General features: G+C 44.6%; 1 long non-coding RNA gene across 1 annotated transcript; it reads right to left on the bottom strand.

The window, feature by feature from the left end:
* Positions 1 to 15,055: 15,055 nt before the first annotated feature.
* LOC142289874 (uncharacterized) lies at positions 15,056 to 15,879 on the bottom strand. Its single transcript, XR_012750182.1, has 2 exons — positions 15,832 to 15,879; positions 15,056 to 15,514 (listed from the first exon to the last, which is right to left on the bottom strand). It is a non-coding gene; the product is annotated as an uncharacterized LOC142289874 (long non-coding RNA).
* Between the last annotated feature and the right edge of the window lie 2,893 nt (positions 15,880 to 18,772).

The raw sequence follows: 18,772 nt of genomic DNA on the forward strand, positions 1-18,772 counted from the left end.
CAGCAGTGGTGGCATCACCTTCTTTAATCTTCACAAGCACAAAATGGCGCCAGCGCCGCATGCCTGCATTTTAAATGCAGACAGACATGTGACATTGGCAGCTAATAACATAAGCCATTTTGTCTTAACCTTGAGGATGTTTTCTGCTCCATGATTGGCTGCAGGAATATCCACAAATAAAGTTAAGGAAAAAAAATGTGCACTGCTCTTCTGAGTCCCCACCCACTCCACTCATTAAACACATACCCGCGTTCATCATACATCACCACAATCCTATCCAAAAGCATAACATGTTATTAGAAAAATATTTTGGAAAACGCAATCAGTTTTTGCACAAAACCAAACATTGCCAACTTTTGGGGAAAGTGCTCAGATTACCTAGCTCGGGCCAAACCAGCTAAGGCTACGTGCGCACGTTGCGTTTTCTGCAGTGCGGAAAAGAACGCAACCTCTGGCAGACTGGACACTGCGTTTATAAAATAAAATGCATCCACAACGCATGCATTTTGGATGCTCTATTCCATGCGTTTTGAATGCGTTTTGGATGCATTTTTGACAGTGCGTTCCCCCTGCAATTCAGCTCTGCTACATACCCGCTGACAGCCGACACAGACAGAGTCGCGCGATGAGAACTGCACCCGACTTCATTGTCATACCGCAGCTCTGTCTGTGTGTGGCGTCCTGATTATCATCTTCACCGCACACATCCCGACATCCCCGCACACATCCCGACATCCCCGCACACATCCCGACATCCCCGCACACATCCCGACATCCCCGCACACATGCCGACATACCCGCACATATCCTGACCTCCCCGCACACTTCCTGACATTACCACTGACATCCCCGCACACATCCTGACATTACCGCCGACATCCCCGCACACAACCCGACATTACCGCCGACATCCCCGCACACATCCCGACACTACAGCCCTCATCATCACCGCACACACACCAGCATTACAACAGTGACGTCCCCGCTGATAGTGCGATTCACTTCAGTTGCTGCGTGGAGCTCACAGGAGCGGTGGTGTACTACGGCCGCTCCTGTCAGCTTCATGTAGCAGAGCTGGATGTGTCGCGGGACCTCTGGATTATGCCTGACCTGGAAGGGTATTTGGGGATTTTAATAAAGTGGTTAAAGAGGGTGTTTTTTTTGTCTTTTATTCCAAATAAATGATTTTTTCGGGTGTATGTGTTTATTTTCTTTCACTTACAGGTTAATTATGGAAGGTATCTCGTGGAGACGCCCGTCATGATTAACCTAGCACTTAGTGGCAGCTATGGGCTGCTGCCATTAACCCCTTATTATCCCGATTGCCAACGCACCAAGGCAATTTGGGATGAGCCAGATAAAGTCCCGGGACTGTCGCATGTAATGGATATGTGACGCCCTGGGCAAGCCAGGGGTCACAGGTCATCACACCACCACACCCTACATCCCAGTTAGGAACACCAAAGCTACTAAAATCCTTGTTGCCTTCCTCCAGGGGCTGATGTTCACACCAGGGGGTGGGCCAGGCAGTTGGCTCCGCTCACCGAGGAGTACACAGCCCTGGAGGCGGGAAGAACCAGGCAGATTAGCTCAGGGGGAGCTTGAGTGAGGAGCTAAGTGAAGGAGTAAACAGCTAAGTGAAAGTGAAGTAGTAGTGGAGCAAAGAAGAAAAGGAGTAAAAGTGAGCGTAGAAAGCCCTGAAGTTGGTCCGGCTAAGTGCAGGACAGTATCAGCAAGGTCAGCAACAGCGGTGATTGTCTGGAGGGGGACTGCTCGGAGGTTGCTGGAAGGACCGCGGACGGGTAGTAGCCCGGCGGTCTGGAGCAGTATACGAAGGACAGTCAGCACCAGGGCAGGGGCCTCTCGGACCCCGGCAAGGCTAGGAGTCGCCATAATTTGCCAAATCCGTCAGTGAAGGGGACGTCGATCCCCTAACAACCAAGTCCCGACTGAAGGCAAAAGTCCAACCATTAAGGAGGAACACCGCCACCGCCAGGGCACCAGTTCCTCGGGGCCAGCGTCTGCGGGCAAAGCAGGGCTCCTCCGGCCCATATCCAAGCCGGGGAGCGGGTTACCGGTGGGAACCCATCGCTACCAACATAGAAACACTATGTGCAGGTCAAAGGGACATCACCGTTACCTACTGGGAGAGCAAGTGGAACCGTCTTTCCAGCCGTGTGGTTTACCGTAAAACTGTGTCAACGTCTCAGGCTGAGTGAGTACCACAGTGCCGCAAGGCACAGCGCTGCCCCCGCGTCCCTGCGCCCACCAGGCCCTGCACCTTCCACACCATCACTGGGCCCCGGGATCACCAACCCCTACCTACGGAAGGGCAACACAACACCTGGCTGCTCCGCATCACCACTCCCGGGATCCCCATATTGAGCAGCGGTGGTGCTACAAATCACCACAACCGTGGGTGGCGTCACGGACAATAAACAATCCCCACACCCAAAACCAACCCCCCTTTCACTCACGGGCGAGGAGCGCCGCTAGAGTCCCCGGGATCCGGCCCACCGCTCGAGCCACCGAGCAGCAGCAGGCCGCAGCAGCCGCGGCAGCCGGACCCGAGCAGCGGTGGGAGAGTGCGGCGTCCCCTCCTCCGCCCGCGACAGATGCGGCAATTCCGGGCGGCTCCTGGCTGATATTGTTTGGCTGGGGGGCTTCCCATAACGTGGCGCTCCCCATCCTGTGAATACCAGCCTTCAGCCATGTGGCTTTATCTTGGCTGGTATCAAAATTGGGGGGAACCGCACGTTGTTTTTTTTAATTATTTATTTATTTTACTGCATGATATAGACCCGCCCACCTGTGGCTGTGATTGGTTGCAGTGAGACAGCTGTCCCTCAGCATGGGGGCGTGTCTGACTGCAACCAATCATAGGCGCCGGTGGGCGGGGAAAGCAGGGAATACGAGATTGAATAATGAGCGGCCGGCATTTTCAAAAGAGGAAAAGCCGCCGGAGCAGTGTGAACGCCGTGCAGCGCCGCGCCGGTGATCGCAGAATGGTGAATATGAGAGAAGGGGGGGAGACTGACCGACGGACAGAGAGAGGGACAGACAGAGAGACCGACCGACAGAGAGAGAGAGAGAGACAGACAGAGCAAACAACTGACAGAGAAAGAGACCGTCCAACAGACAGAGGGAGATTCACCGACATCCACAGACAGAAATTGACCGACATCATAGAGACTGAAAAGACCTGCGTTTTGCTTGTCCAAAAAGCATGCGGAACGCAACAAAAATGCAGTCCAAGTGCATTTTGGTTGCGTTCTGACCCACATCATTGATTTCAATGGGTGGAGAACGCAGCTACAACGCACAAAATAAGTGACATGCTGCTTTTTTTTCTGCAGCGATTTTGGACATCCAAAACGCTGCGTTTACAAACGCAGCGTGTGCATTGATTTTTCGGCTTTCTCATAGACTTTGCTGGGGAAGCTGAATGCATGCAGTAACGCTGCAGTTCAAAACGCATCGTTTCCGCGGGAAAAAACGCAACGTGCGCACATAGCCTAAGACTCATACCAAATTTGAGATTGGCGAACCTTTATCGAACAAGTTCGCTTATCTCTAGTCCTGATGTATCACGTATGTGATGGCACAATTGATAAAAGAATTTATTTTGTAAATGGTCCAGGTATTGCTGTTAATATTTTGTGTTTTAACCATATACGTATTTGCATACGTTACATATATTTCCACCACATTTATAAGATCTTTTAACACTGAGCGCCGAGTAAGTGAAAGGCTAAATTAAACAGAGTGGGTAAAGTTATGTTACCTATGTTGCTAGGTTTCTTGACCAAAATTAATACTTTTGGAAATAATTGTATTTAAGGTAACATCCTGGGGAAATAATTTTAGACTAGAACCACTATTTTAAGATAATTAACTCTATATGGAGTGGAAAAACTAATAGCTCCAGCTCCAGCTTTGAGGTGTTTTCCATTGTGTTCTGCCAATAATGATGATCATGGTTTTTTAGATGCAATAATTTGTGCTCTGTATAATGTCTTTTTAATTGAAGACCAAACGGAAAAAGGGCACATAATCAACCACAATTGTGAATATATATCGATAACCAAAATAAATTAAATCAAAAAGGTACCAGAACAAAGGACAATTATATGACTTTATAGACCAATCGGAACCAACACCCAAATTCACTGAAAAGAAAAACCGACATGAGGTCTAATATGAATAAAAGTGCAATTTTTTTATTAATAAATATATGAAAAAAACAGGTGCAGGTAAAAACCACATTAACACAATGACACATCATCGGAAAATGCATAATTTGAAATATACCAGGTAATAATATACAAACAATAATTCCAATTTAATAATGGCAATGATGGCAACAATGGTTGATACAGAACTCTAGACACTTATACAGAACCAAAATATATGATAGCAGCTGGTAATAAATATAGCTACTATTGAAGTTAAATTATATAAATTATATGTATTAGCAAATTGTAATATATAGTCACTATTAATAATAAAGTGCTGGAGTGTTAATTGTCAGATCATGGCAACCATATGTAATCCCAGAAAAAAATAATAATAATGATGACAAAGCCCTAGCAGCAAGATGGTTTAAAATAACAAAGTGACGTGTGCAATATAGAGTAAAGTATATAAATCCCTGGTGGGTCCCACAGCTAGCTAATCCAAAACACAGGGGATAGATGTACAGTAATATTACAGAACACCTGAGAGGTGTCTGATATACACTCACGTCACCCTCCCCACAAAGCCAGACAATAAGTAAAAATAAACAACATGCAATATGTAAAGCAAATACTGGCTTCAGGTAAGGTGATTACATATAAAGCAGCAAATGGTAATAAATAATGACTGTCAATGATAAAGTGCTGGAGTGATAAAAGTCTTTAACAATAGTCCCAATAATTAACTGAGCCTAAGCAGCAAGATGGTATTAAGCAAAGTGACATATGCAATGTAAACAGGAATCCCTGGTGGCCCCCACAATTTGCCGATCCAGAAGAACAATGTGCAATAATAGCATAATTACCTGTAAAATGTCCCGTTTATACATGCGTCAACCTCCCCATCGTACATTTCGGCATACCTTCTTCAGGAGTGAGAGAGAGTGTAACCCTGAGGAAGGTACGCCAAAACATACATTGGGGAGGTTTACGCACGTTGGAGTGAAAAGCTTTCATTATCAGAGCAAAGACGTCTGGTCTTTATAAATCTCCCTACAGGTACATATTTAACAGTATGGGAGAGGTGGCAGCTCGTAGCATGTAGCAAAATATTGCCTCTAGTAGGTCTTCTGTATAGATAAGTGTAAAGGCTGCTTTACACCAGACAATCTATCGTGCGATAGATCATCGGGGTCACGGATTTTGTGACGCACATCCGGCATCGCTGGCGATGCCGGCCTGTGTGACACCTCCTAGCGACGCAGTATCGCTCACAAATCGTGAGTCGGGTACTGCTCGCTAGGTTCCATAATATCGTTTAATTTAGTTGACCATCGTTTCCGTGGTAGCACACGCCGCTCCGTGTGACACCACGGGAACGATGAGCAGCTCACCTGCCTCCCGCGGCCGCCACCGGCTCTATGTGGAAGGAAGGAGGTGGGCGGGATGTTTACGTCCCGCTCATCTCCGCCCCTCCGCTTCTATTGGCCGGCGGCCGTGTGACGTCGCTGTGACGCCGAACGTCCCTCCCACTCCAGGAAGTGGACGTTCGCCGCCCACAGCGAGGTCGCACGAGAGGTAAGTATGTGTGACGGGGGTTACTAACTTTGTGCGACACGGGCAGCGATTTGCCCGTGACGCAAAAAGGACGGGGGCGGGCACGATCGATTGTGAAATCGCACAATCGGTCGTACCGTGTAAAGCAGGCTTAAATCTTATTTTTGACAGAATCACCTCGAAGTTAAATGTTTTTCAGACATTTGGCTTCAAGGTGATTCTGTCACAAATCAGATCCACATTTCTCTATACAGAAGACCTACTAGAGGCAATATTTTGCTACGTGCTTCGAGCTGCCACCTCTCCCATACTGTTAAAAATGTACCTGTAGGGAGATTTATAAAGGCCAGACATCTTTGCTCTGATAATGAAAGCTTTTCACTCCAATACATTAGAGAACGTTTAATCAGGAGAGGTTATTCCAAAAAGACATTATTCAGATCGCAAATTATTGCATCTAAAAAACCATGATAGTCAATATTGGCAGAAAACAATTAGGGATGATCGAATACCCTATTATTCGATTCGACGAATACCTCGCCGCTATTCGCGTATTCGCGAATATTCGGCCCCCAATGTAAGTCTATGAGAAACCAGAGTAATTTTACATTGGACCCAACGGTGACCTGTGGTGACTGAGGAAAAGGCTGAAATGGATGGGAAAAGGCTGAAACAGTATGGACACAGCCTGTAGAAGGTGCCTTACTGCATTACTGGTGTCTTTGAATAACGTGGTCAGAGCAGCACGCGGCGTTTACGTAGTCGCCAGAACAGCTCTCAAACCAAAGTAAAAGAGGGGAAATTGCTAAGAAACAGTTTCTAGTGCCTAATAACTGTAATAAAATGTCAAATCAAGCCCCGACCTCCCAAAAAAAAACACTTTAACATATATTCTCACATTTCGTTTTTTACATTTTTCCTTCTTTTTCGATTAGAAAGGGCTGTAACTTTTACATTATATTGGTGTGTGTCTCACACCTCCTTTTTTGGGACATATTTGACAGCACTTTAAAAGGTCAGCTACAATTTGCCCATTGGGAAGTTGACCTTGCCCTCCTCCTCTTCCACCAGCACCACCAGCTCCAGTGGCCCTCTACTGAAATGTAGGAAGGGCCACTGGCTGTCCTCAAATCTCAGACTTCTTAGGGCTATCAGGTGGACCTGTAACATACATTGGGGAGGGATGGCAGTCATTTGTAGTTTTCTGCATCCCCTATATCATTAGTGTGAAAGTTGGAATACGTACTCTATAACACTTTACAGTGCTATTGCCAATGTGGCCATTTGGATATTGACCTTGCCCTCCTCCTCCTCCTCACCTCCTCCACCAACACCACCGGCTCCAGTGGCCCTCTATTCAAATTCTATTCAAATGATTCAGAAATGTATATTTTATGGACAAATGAACACCAAGCTGGAACATCGAAGCTGATATCGTTGATGATCCTTGTATCTGACCAAAAGCAGGTTGGGAGCAGGAGGCATCATCGCCTGCTTTCTAGACAGCAATTTGTGAAGCATGCAACACCGTGGAAGTGGCAGTTGTTTCACTCTGTAACTCAGGCTTTATTCCATCAGCTAACACCGAGGATTTAAAAAAATTCAGTTTCCCCAGGGGGGAATGGGTCAAACACCATGTAGCACAGCATCAGAAGGTACTCCAAACAGCTCCAAACAGCTTATTTTTAAAAAAGTTGGTAGGATAAGCAACAGGGCATAACATGCCAAGGAGTTTAATAAATTCAGTTCCCCCAGGGGATAATGGTTCAGACACCATGTAGCACAGCATCACAAGGTACTCCCAACAGTTCTAAACAGCTTTTTTTAAAAAAAAATTGGTAGCATTTGCAACAGAGCATAACATGCCGAGAAGTTTAATAAACTCAGTTTCTAACACCGCCAAAAGGTCGCGGAAAGCCTCTTTTCCCACAAGCCGATACGGCAACATCTCAAGGTCTATCAATCGTGCAATGTGTGCAGTTATGGTTTCTGGGTACTTTCGCTTCTTTCCAAAGGTCTGTGGCATGGACAACTGAATTGAATGCTGGGACATCGAAGCTGATGTCGTTGATGATTGCATCTGACCAAAAGCAGGTTGGGAGCATGAGGCATCATCGTTTGCTTTCTAGACCGCAGTGTTATGATTCAGGGACCGAGGAGGATCAAAAATGCAGAATCCCAAATGGTAACAGAGTGGTTGGAACCTTAACGGATTGCAGACCTAATCCTGACACACAGCTAAAAGTAGCCGTGGGACGAGCCTACGATGACCTAGTCGTCTCGACACAGCCGGAGAACTAAATATTCTCACACATAGAGATTTAAGAAAGCTAATTTGCATCGGAGCAGTCCCCAAATATAGATAGATAGCCCCCCACATGTAAAGGCTACGGTGATATAGAAAAACACAATAAAAAGCTAGAAAAGACAGATTCAGCAAAGGTGAGACCCAAACTATCTTTATAGGAAAGGATAGGAAGGAGCACTGTCTGCAACCATAAAAAACCCTAATATATACCAGCACTTCTGATATGGAAAACTCCTGAGGTCACACAACCTCTCCCCCACTGTATCAGCACTCTGATGTTACTGGGATCCAAAAACACTAACATAGATGAGGGACTGAATTAATGCCAAGCTTGACAAACACAATACCTTGTAGAATCATGGAGCTAAGTATACAGACACTCCCAGTAGGGAATGATCCCATTCCACCAAGAACTCCACACAGACAAAATAGGAATCAAGTGTTAGTATCAAAGCAGAAAAAAACAACAAGAAAGTGGAAAACAAACAGCAAAGCTACAAAGACCACTTATCTGAGAGGAGTTTTGGTAGTAAGCAGAGCTGGTTACAGAATGTCCTTAACACACAGGAGACCATTGAGCACCGGCAAGTAACAAGAGAAAACTACTCAGTTATATAGTCCCAATCTGACCCTGATTGCCAGTCCTCTACAGGTGTGTGGCATTCATTCCACAAATCAACTGCACCACCAGCGCTGACCACAAGAGGAAGCCCCAAACTGGAAAACGTATTCACAACAGTACCCCTCCCTTGAGGAGGGGGTCACCGAACCCTCACTGGAACCCCTGGGTTTGTCAGGATAGGCTCGAGTAAAAGCATGGATCAAGCGATCAGCATGTATGTCTGAAACAACCACCCAAGAATTATCCTCCTGACCATAACCTTTCAACTTGACAAGATACTGGAGCTTCTGTCTAGCAATACGGGAATCCAAAATTTTTTCCACTACATATTCCAGATCCCCTTCGACCAGCACAGGATCAGGAGGCGCAGCCATGGCCACTACCGGTTCAACATATTTTTTCAACAAAAACTTATGAAAGATATTATGAATCTTGAAAGTCTCTGGAAGAGCCAAAGGTAAAGAAACAGGATTGTTTACCCTCGAAATTCTAAACGGTCCAATAAACCTTGGCTTAAATTTCAGAGAGGAAACTTTCATAGCAACATGTCTGGAAGACAACCAGACCAAGTCCCTTACCTTAAACCGGGGACTCACAGTCCTATGTCGGTTGGCAAACCGTTGGGCAATTTCCTGGGAGTGGGACAATTTATCCACCACTTGATCCCAAATATGCTGCATTTTCTCCACTGCCAAATCAACATCCGGGAAGGCGTAAGCCTCCATCTGCTCCGAAGAAAATCGAGGATGAAACACGAAATTGCAAAAAAAAGGAGATATCAAAGTGGCCGAACTAGCTCTATTATTATGAGCAAACTCAGCCAAAGACAAAAAAGAAACCCAGTAGTCCTGATCAGCCGACACAAAACATCGCAAATAGGTTTCCAAAGTCTAATTTGTCCTTTCAGTCTGTCCATTGGTCTGAGAATGAAATGCAGAGGAGAAGGACAACTCAACTCCCAGCCTAGAACAAAAAGCTCTCCAAAATCTAGACACAAACTGGACTACCCTATCGGACACAACATTCTCAGGAATACCATGCACACGAACTACCTGACGAAGAAACAAAGGTACCAACTCCGAAGCTGATGGCAACTTAGGCAGTAGCACCAAATTAATCATTTTGGAAAATATATCACAGATTACCCAAATAACCATCATCCCCTGAGAAACAGGGAGATCAGACATAAAATCCATAGAGATGTGAGTCCATGGTCTCTTAGGCATCGGCAATGGCAATAATAGTCCACTAGAACGAGAACAACAAGGCTTGGATCTAGAACAGATCTCACAGGACTGCACAAAACTCCTCACATCACGAGACAAAGAAGGCCACCAACAAGACCTACACACCAAATCCTTGGTGCCAAAAATCCCAGGATGACCAGCCAACACCGAACAATGAACTTCAGACATCACTCTACTCCTCCATTGGTCAGGAACATACAATTTTCCCCAGGACATCTTTCAGGTTTGTTCTCCTTAAATTCCTCAAGAGCATGTCTCAAATTGGGTGAAATCGCAGAGAGAATCACTCCCTCATGCAGGATGATAGCAGGCTCAGTCCCATCCAGAGAATCAGCAAATAATCTTATAGAAAGGGAATCCACCTTAATATTCTTAGTACCCGGAATATGAGACCACAAAATTAAAGCTCGTGAAAAACAAGGCCCATCTAGCCTGCCTAGGATTCAATCTCCTGGCAGATTCAAGATAGATCAAATTCTTATGATCAGTAAGTACTACAATTTGATGTCTCGCCCCCTCCAGACAATGTCTCCATTCTTCAAAAGCCCACTTCATAGCCAATAATTCCCGATTCCCCACATCATAATTTCGCTCCTGTGGGGAAAATTTCTGGGAAAAAAAAGCACAGGGTGTAATTTTAGAAATCACAGGGTCTCTTTGAGACAAGACAGCCCCAGCTCCGATCTCCGAGGCATCGATCTCCACCTGAAAAGGAATAGACATATCAGGCTGCCGCAAGACCGGAGCAGAAGTACACCTCATTTTCAGCTCCTGAAATGCCAAGACTGCCTCTGAAGACCAATTCACAACATCAGCTGCCTTCTTGGTAAAATCAGTCAATGGCTTGACAATACTTGCCTATGAATTTACGATAGAAATTAGCAAAACCCAAAAACGTCTGAAGGCTTTTCAAAGAAGTAGGCTGAATCCAATCATGAATGGCCTGGACCTTGACCGGATCCATCTCAATAGAAGATGGGGACAAAATAAACCCCAAAAAAGAGACCTTTTGTACGCCAAACAGACATTTCGATCCCTTGACATATAAAGCATTGTCTCTGAGAACCTGAAATACTGTCCGAACCTGTTCAACATGAGAATCCCAGTCGTGAAAAAAAATCAAAATGTCATCCAAATAGACAATCAAAAACTTGTCCACAAAGTCCAGGAAAATATCATTCATGAAAGATTGAAAGACGGAAGGGGCATTAGTGAGCCCAAAGGGCATCACTAGGTACTCAAAATGCCCCTCAGGTTGTTTTCCATTCATCACTCTGCTTAATACGAATGAGATTATACGCTCCCCGAAGATCGAGTTAAGTAAACCAATTAGCACCCTTCTCTCTAGAAAACAGGTCGGAAATCAGAGGCAATGGATCCTGATATTTAACAATGATTTTATTAAGGAGATGATAATCAATACAGGGCCGCAATGAGCTATCCTTGTTGGCCACACAAAAAAAAAACGGCACCCTAAGGTGGAGATGACGGTCAGATATGACCCTTCTCCAAAGATTCCTTAATGTAAGTCCGCATAGCAACATGTTCAGGTACAGATAAATTAAAAAGCTATCCCTTAGGAAATGTACAACCAGGCACTAATTCAATAGCGCAATCACAGTCCCTATGCAGAGGCAAAGACGCAGCCTCGGTCTCATTAAACACATCCATGAAATCTGCCAAATAGTCAGGAACCTCTCGTGTCTGAGATGAAATAGACAAAACAGGAGTATCACTATTCACACATTGGCAGCCCCAACTAGTCCCAGATAAAGAAGTCCAATCAAGTACTGGATTATGGGCTTGCAACCAAGGAAATCCCAGTACCAAAGTGTCATGCAAATTATGCAAGACCAAAAATGTACAAACCTCCTGATGGTCAGGAGCGACCCGCATCTTCACCTAGGTCCAAAACTGGGGCTTATTTTCAGCTAAAGGAATAGTATCAATACCCCTCAAAGGGCTAGGAGCAGGCAAAGGCACCATAGGAAAACCACAACGATCAGCAAACCCAAAATCCATCAAGTTCAGGGCAGCTCCTGAGTCAATAAAAGCCATAACCGAAAATTATGATAGGGAACAGATCAAAGAAACTGACAAAAGAAACTTAGACTGTAAAGCGCCCAAAGTAAATGAACGGGCAAATTGTTTCTCGCGCTTGGGGCAGACAGAAATAGTATGAGAGGCATCTCCACAGAAGGAACATAGCTTACTACGCCGTCTAAAATCCTGCCGTTCCACCCTAAAAAGGACCCTATCACACTGCAAAGGCTTCGGAGACTGCTCTGAGAGCGACACCTCTGCACGCATTGTTTTACGTTCACGTAAACGTCTATCAATCTGAATGGCCAATGGCATAGAGGCATCAACACCAGAGGGGACAGGAAAGCCCACCATATCATCCTTTACAGGCTCTACCAACCCCTTTTGAAAGAGAGCCGCAAGAGCCGCATCATTCCACTCAGTAAGGACCGCCCACTTATGAAATTTCTGACTGTATAACTCTGCAGGTTCCTGACCCTGAAGCAAAGCCAATAAGGTTTTCTTGGCTTGACCAATAGCATTAGGTTAATCATATAACAACCCTAGAGCCTGAAAAAATAATGAGCAGGATCTTCAGGCACCAGGGAAAAGGCCCAATCCTCGGGGTCACCATGCAGGAGAGAGATAACAATCTGAACTCGCTGCCTGGAAGACCCTGAGGACTTTGGTTTCAAAGCAAAGAATAGCTTACAATTGTTCTTAAAGTTCAAAAATTTAGACCGATCTCCAGAAAACAAATCAGGGACAAGGATCTTAGGTTCTACTGCAGGTGTCTGAGCAAGATAATCGGATACATCCTTAACTTGAGAAGTAAGCTGATCGACTCGCCCACCTAATTGTGTAACATCCATAACAGCACAAGATCTTCCACAGCACCCAGAGATAAAGAGGAAAAAACACACAAGAAAAAAAAAAATTCTGACACTTTTTTTTCTTTCCTTCTTTTGAGTACCCTGGAATCTAGGTGAGGCCGGTGCTACTGTTATGATTCAGGGACCGAGGAGGATCAAAAAATGTGGAATCCCAAATGGTAACAGAGTGGCTGGAACCTTAACAGATTGCAGACTTAATCCTGATACACCACTAGAAGAAGCTGTGGGACAAGTCTACGATGACCTAGTCGTCTCGACACAGTCGGATAACTAAATATTCTCACAGATAGAGATATAAGAAAGCTAATCTGCCTCGGAGCAGTCCCCAAAGATAGATAGATAGACCCCCACATGTAAAGGCTACGGTGATATAGAAAAACACAATAAAAAGCTAGACAGATTCAGCAAAGTTGAGGCCCAAACTATTTTTATAGGAAAGGATAGGAAGGAGCACTGTCTGCAACCGTAAAAACCCCTAATATATACCAGTACTTCTGATATGGAAAAATCCTGAGGTCACACAACCTCTCCCCCACTGTATCAACACTCTGATGTTACTGGGATCCAAAAACACTAATATAGATGAGGGACTGAATTAATACCAAGCATAACAAACACAATACCTTGCAGAATCTAGGACCTAAGTATACAGATACTCCCAGCAGGGAATGATCTCATTCCACCAAGAAATCCACACAGACAAAATAGGAATCAAGCATTAGTATCAAAACAGAAAAAACAACAAGAAAGTGGAAAACAAACAGCAGAGGTACAAAGACCACTTATCTGAGAGAAGTTCTGGTAGTAAGCAGAGCTGGTTACAGAATGTCCTTAACACACACAGGAGACCATTGAGCACCGGCAAATAGCAAGAGAAAATTACTCAGTTATATAGTCCCAATCTGACCCTGATTGCCAGTCCTCAACAAATGTGTGGCTTTAATTCCACAAATCAACTGCACCGCCAACACTGACTTCAAGAGGGAGCCCCAAACTGGAAAACGTATTCACAACACCGCAGTATGTGAAGCATGCAGCATCGCGGAAGTGGCAGTTGTTTCACTCTGCAACTCAGGCTTTATTCTACTAGCTAACACTGAGGATTTCAAAAAATTCAGTTTCTCCAGGGGGGACTGGTTCAAACACCATGTAGCACAGCATCAGAAGGTACTCCCAACAGCTCCCAACAGCGTTTTTTGAAAAAAAAAATTGGTAGGATAAGCAACAGGGCATAACATGCCAAGGAGTTTAATAAATTCAGTTTCCCCAGGGGATAATGGTTCAGACACCATGGAGCACTGCATCAGTAGGTACTCCCAACAGCTTTTTTTTAAAAAAAATAAGTCGGATAAGCAACAGGGCATAACATGCCAAGGGGTTTAATAAATTCAGTTCCTCCAGGGGGTAATGGTTCAGGCACAATGGAGCACAGCATCACAGGGTACTCCCAATAGCTCTCAACAGCTTTTTTTTTTTTTTTAAATTCTGATTTTGCAAGGAGCCATGTGTAACACACCGTGGAACAGTGCATCAATAAAGAACACAAATAGAGACTGCCTGACTAATTGTTCTAGACAATGTAGCCTCGACAGTAGTTGTGCCAGTGCATAATGTACAAAGGTTTGAAAAATATTTCCCTCGGTGATTGTGCCAAATAATTAAATCGCAGCAGCATAACAAGTTAGATTAATCATGTGGTGTCATTAGATGATAGAAGCCAAAATAGTCTTGAATGAGAAACAATGGAACTTATTTGAACTTAAGAAATTCAAATTTTGGGGCTACACTTATTATTGGGTATTGTTAACAGGCGGCCTGAGATACTCCTAGTCATAGTTCCCCCAACCGTTATCTGATTTGCAGTTGACGGTTTGTAGAAAATAGACCAGTTTTGGCACATTAGTCCCCCGCCTGTGTTGCTCCTACTATGTGTAGCCCTCTCTTGTACTAATCTTGCATGAGATGGCACGCTACCTCTGACGCCAGCATGATCTGAGGGTAATCGTTTCATCAACTGCTCCCACTACAGCCCTCTTGTATGTTTCCGTAGCACAATCCTTATTTGCCTCCACAAGTACCGAAGCGAATTTGTCCTTGTAGCGTGGGTCAAAGAAGGTACATAACCAGTATTTGTTGTCTGCCAAAATGTAGACTAGCCGACAGTCATGAGAAAGGCAGTAAAGAACAAATAACTCGGGCACACAAAAAGTTAAGAGTCTGAGGCAGAGTAGTACTTGAATTTCAGTTTGCTTGTTTATTGATGCAAAGGATCCAAAATGAAAATTCCTAACGTTTCGGCCTTCACATACAGGCCTTCGTCAGAGAAAGTCTATGATATAGATATACAGAAAGAAAAAAATTGAATTAGTTGTTATACAAACAGAGTAATGTACATACCAAATATGCTCAATATAGGAGTACATCATTAGGGGCAAAGAACACAAAACAATATCTACAAGCTTTTAATACTGATAATTGATCTATGATGAACAAGAAGAATCCACATAGTGTATCATAGTGATCTGTCTTTGAAAAAATGTCCTCTAGAGGAGGTAACGGAACAAATGACCGCTATACAGGAAAACCACCCTAAACAGAGTTATCAGGAATAAATGAGACATACCTATATGATTGTAGAGAAAACGGTGTGTATACAATATACGAAATCTCCGTGTAAAAGAAAAGGATACCTAGAAATAGAAGGTAGTCAAATATCCGGCTGGACAATTTAGAAAAAATCTATACCAGAGAGTACAGTCAAAATATGAAAAATGGTAAATGACTAGGGAAGGATCATATGAGCTGCAAAGAGATGATGAAAAAAGAAGAAGGAAGAAGCAAGAAACAAGGGAGAAAAAAAGAAGAGAGAAAGAAAAAAGAAAAAGAAAAGAGAAGGGAGAAAAAAAAGAACAAGAGACAAAGAAGTGTGAAAGACTAGAAGAAGAAATGGAAGAGGGGAAATGAGGAGCAGTGTACAGTTCTGAAGGTAAAGATAAGTAGGGGATACCTCTGTTGACATCAATGGTACAACTGATAGCAAACAAATGATGTAAGAAGGAGTGCGCTTTTTAAAGGTGCCTAATGGCCCAGGTGTGCCAGCTCTAACAGGAAATCCTGCCTGTGAAACGCAGGGACAGCCCGCGGCACGCACGCCGCCCATGCGCGGAGGAACCCTCTGTGATCCTCGGCGCATGCGCGAGCGGCGGCCACAGCCGGTCCACGTGCGTGTGTGTTGGCAGGACCAGGACGCACATGCAGACATGGAAATGAGGGTGCTGGAGCGCAAACAGTGATCGTGGAACGCACGATCACCCATGCGCCGAAGGGCCAAGGGGTCGATCAGCGCATGCGCAAGCGGCGGCCACGGCATGTGAATGTTGAATAGGAGGAGTGGGCCGGGCGCGTGCGCAGACCGGCCGATAAGGCGGCCGAGACCGCGCATGCATGGGCACACAAACGTCCATGTGATCCAGGTGAATGGTGCCGACAGGATATTCAGTGCCGTGACGAGATCATGGAAAAACTACAGCGCCTGTGAAAAAAGACATAGGATAATTAGATAAATATAATGTACATAGCGCCACTGTAAAGAGATTTATAGGACACAATAGCAATGAAAAATAGGATTATAAATAAAGAAGAGTAAGAGACTGCATTTGAAAGAATGGAACAGAAAAAAAAGGGAAAATAGAGCTGTATCTGAAAAAGGGTGAATTGTTTGAAAAGAAGAAAAAAAGAAGAAAAATTAAAATTAAAAAAAGAATAAATAATAAAATAAAAGGAATGAAAGTAAGGATAAAAATAAGAATAAACCATGTGAAAATAGAGGGCATATTGATTTAGTAAAAAATCTCATATTCCCGATTCAATCCCAAGGGTTCTAATGTCTGTAGTGTAAAAATCCAATATGCCTCCCGTTCTTTCAGCTTCTGCACCCTATTGCCCCCCCTCCTGGGTTGAGGTACTTGTTCCAAAACTTGGTAGCGTAGCTGTGCTACCGTGTGACCTGCCTGTAGAAAGTGTGCGGGAATGGGTAGTAATGTCTGCTTACACCTAATGGTCGATTTGTGTTTACTTATTCGGTCTCGGATATGTTGGGTAGTCTCCCCAACATATCCGAGACCGCAGGGACACTTAATCAAGTATACAACATATGCTGAATCACAAGTGAAGAAGTTTTTTATATGAAAGATCTTACCGGTACGGGGGTGGGTGAAAGTACTCCCCTTTGTAACATTTGAACATTGAATACAATGCAAGCATGGATAAGTGCCAGTACAGGCTGTCTGTAGTGTCAATTGTAATGCCTGTTTCCGCTGGGAGCCAATATCTGCCTGCACTAAAGTGTCCTTCAGATTTTTTGGACGCTTATTGCAAAAAAGAGGTCTGTTTTGAAACTCAGAAATGTTGGGATAAGCCTGGCCCAAAAGCGACCAGTGTTTCAGGATAACCCCCTTAACCTGCGCATTGTGTCAGACCCCGACATACGAGAAAGACGTCGGGCGGAAATGAGTGCTAAGTTTATAGCCAGGGGATATCCACAGAACGTTGCGACACCACAGTCTACTATTAGACGATCAAGTCCGGTTCAAGGCCCTAGAGCCACCTTTGTCGCAACCTATCATCCCTTTCAGGCGCAGGTTAAGGGGGTTATCCTGAAACACTGGTCGCTTTTGGGCCAGGCTTATCCCAACATTTCTGAGTTTCAAAACAGACCTCTTTTTTGCAATAAGCGTCCAAAAAATCTGAAGGACACTTTAGTGCGGGCAGATATTGGCTCCCAGCGGAAACAGGCATTACAATTGACACTACAGACAGCCCGTACTGGCACTTATCCATGCTTGCATTGTATTCAATGTTCAAATGTTACAAAGGGGAGTACTTTCACCCACCCCCGTACCGGTAAGATCTTTCATATAAAAAACTTCTTCACTTGTGATTCAGCATATGTTGTATACTTGATTAAGTGTCCCTGCGGTCTCGGATATGTTGGGGAGACTACCCAACATATCCGAGACCGAATAAGTAAACACAAATCGACCATTAGGTGTAAGCAGACATTACTACCCATTCCCGCACACTTTCTACAGGCAGGTCACACGGTAGCACAGCTACGCTACCAAGTTTTGGAACAAGTACCTCAACCCAGGAGGGGGGGCAATAGGGTGCAGAAGCTGAAAGAACGGGAGGCATATTGGATTTTTACATTACAGACATTAGAACCCTTGGGATTGAATCGGGAATATGAGATTTTTTACTAAATCAATATGCCCTCTATTTTCACATGGTTTATTCTTATTTTTATCCTTACTTTCATTCCTTTTATTTTATTATTTATTCTTTTTTTAATTTTAATTTTTCTTCTTTTTTTCTTCTTTTCAAACAATTCACCCTTTTTCAGATACAGCTCTATTTTCCCTTTTTTTTCTGTTCCATTCTTTCAAATGCAGTCTCTTACTCTTCTTTATTTATAATCCTATTTTTCATTGCTATTGTGTCCTATAAATCTCTTTACAGTGGCGCTATGTACATTATATTTATCTAATTATCCTATGTCTTTTTTCACAGGCGCTGTAGTTTTTCCATGATCTCGTCACGGCACTGAATATCCTGTCGGCACCATTCACCTGGATCACATGGACGTTTGTGTGCCCATGCATGCGCGGTCTCGGCCGCCTTATCGGCCGGTCTGCGCACGCGCCCGGCCCACTCCTCCTATTCAACATTCACATGCCGTGGCCGCCGCTTGCGCATGCGCTGATCGGCCCCTTGGCCCTTCGGCGCATGGGTGATCGTGCGTTCCACGATCACTGTTTGCGCTCCAGCACCCTCATTTCCATGTCTGCATGTGCGTCCTGGTCCTGCCAACACACACGCACGTGGACCGGCTGTGGCCGCCGCTCGCGCATGCGCCGAGGATCACAGAGGGTTCCTCCGCGCATGGGCGG

This window comes from Anomaloglossus baeobatrachus, chromosome 2 (assembly GCF_048569485.1).
Source record: "Anomaloglossus baeobatrachus isolate aAnoBae1 chromosome 2, aAnoBae1.hap1, whole genome shotgun sequence".
Taxonomy (NCBI): domain Eukaryota; kingdom Metazoa; phylum Chordata; class Amphibia; order Anura; family Aromobatidae; genus Anomaloglossus; species Anomaloglossus baeobatrachus.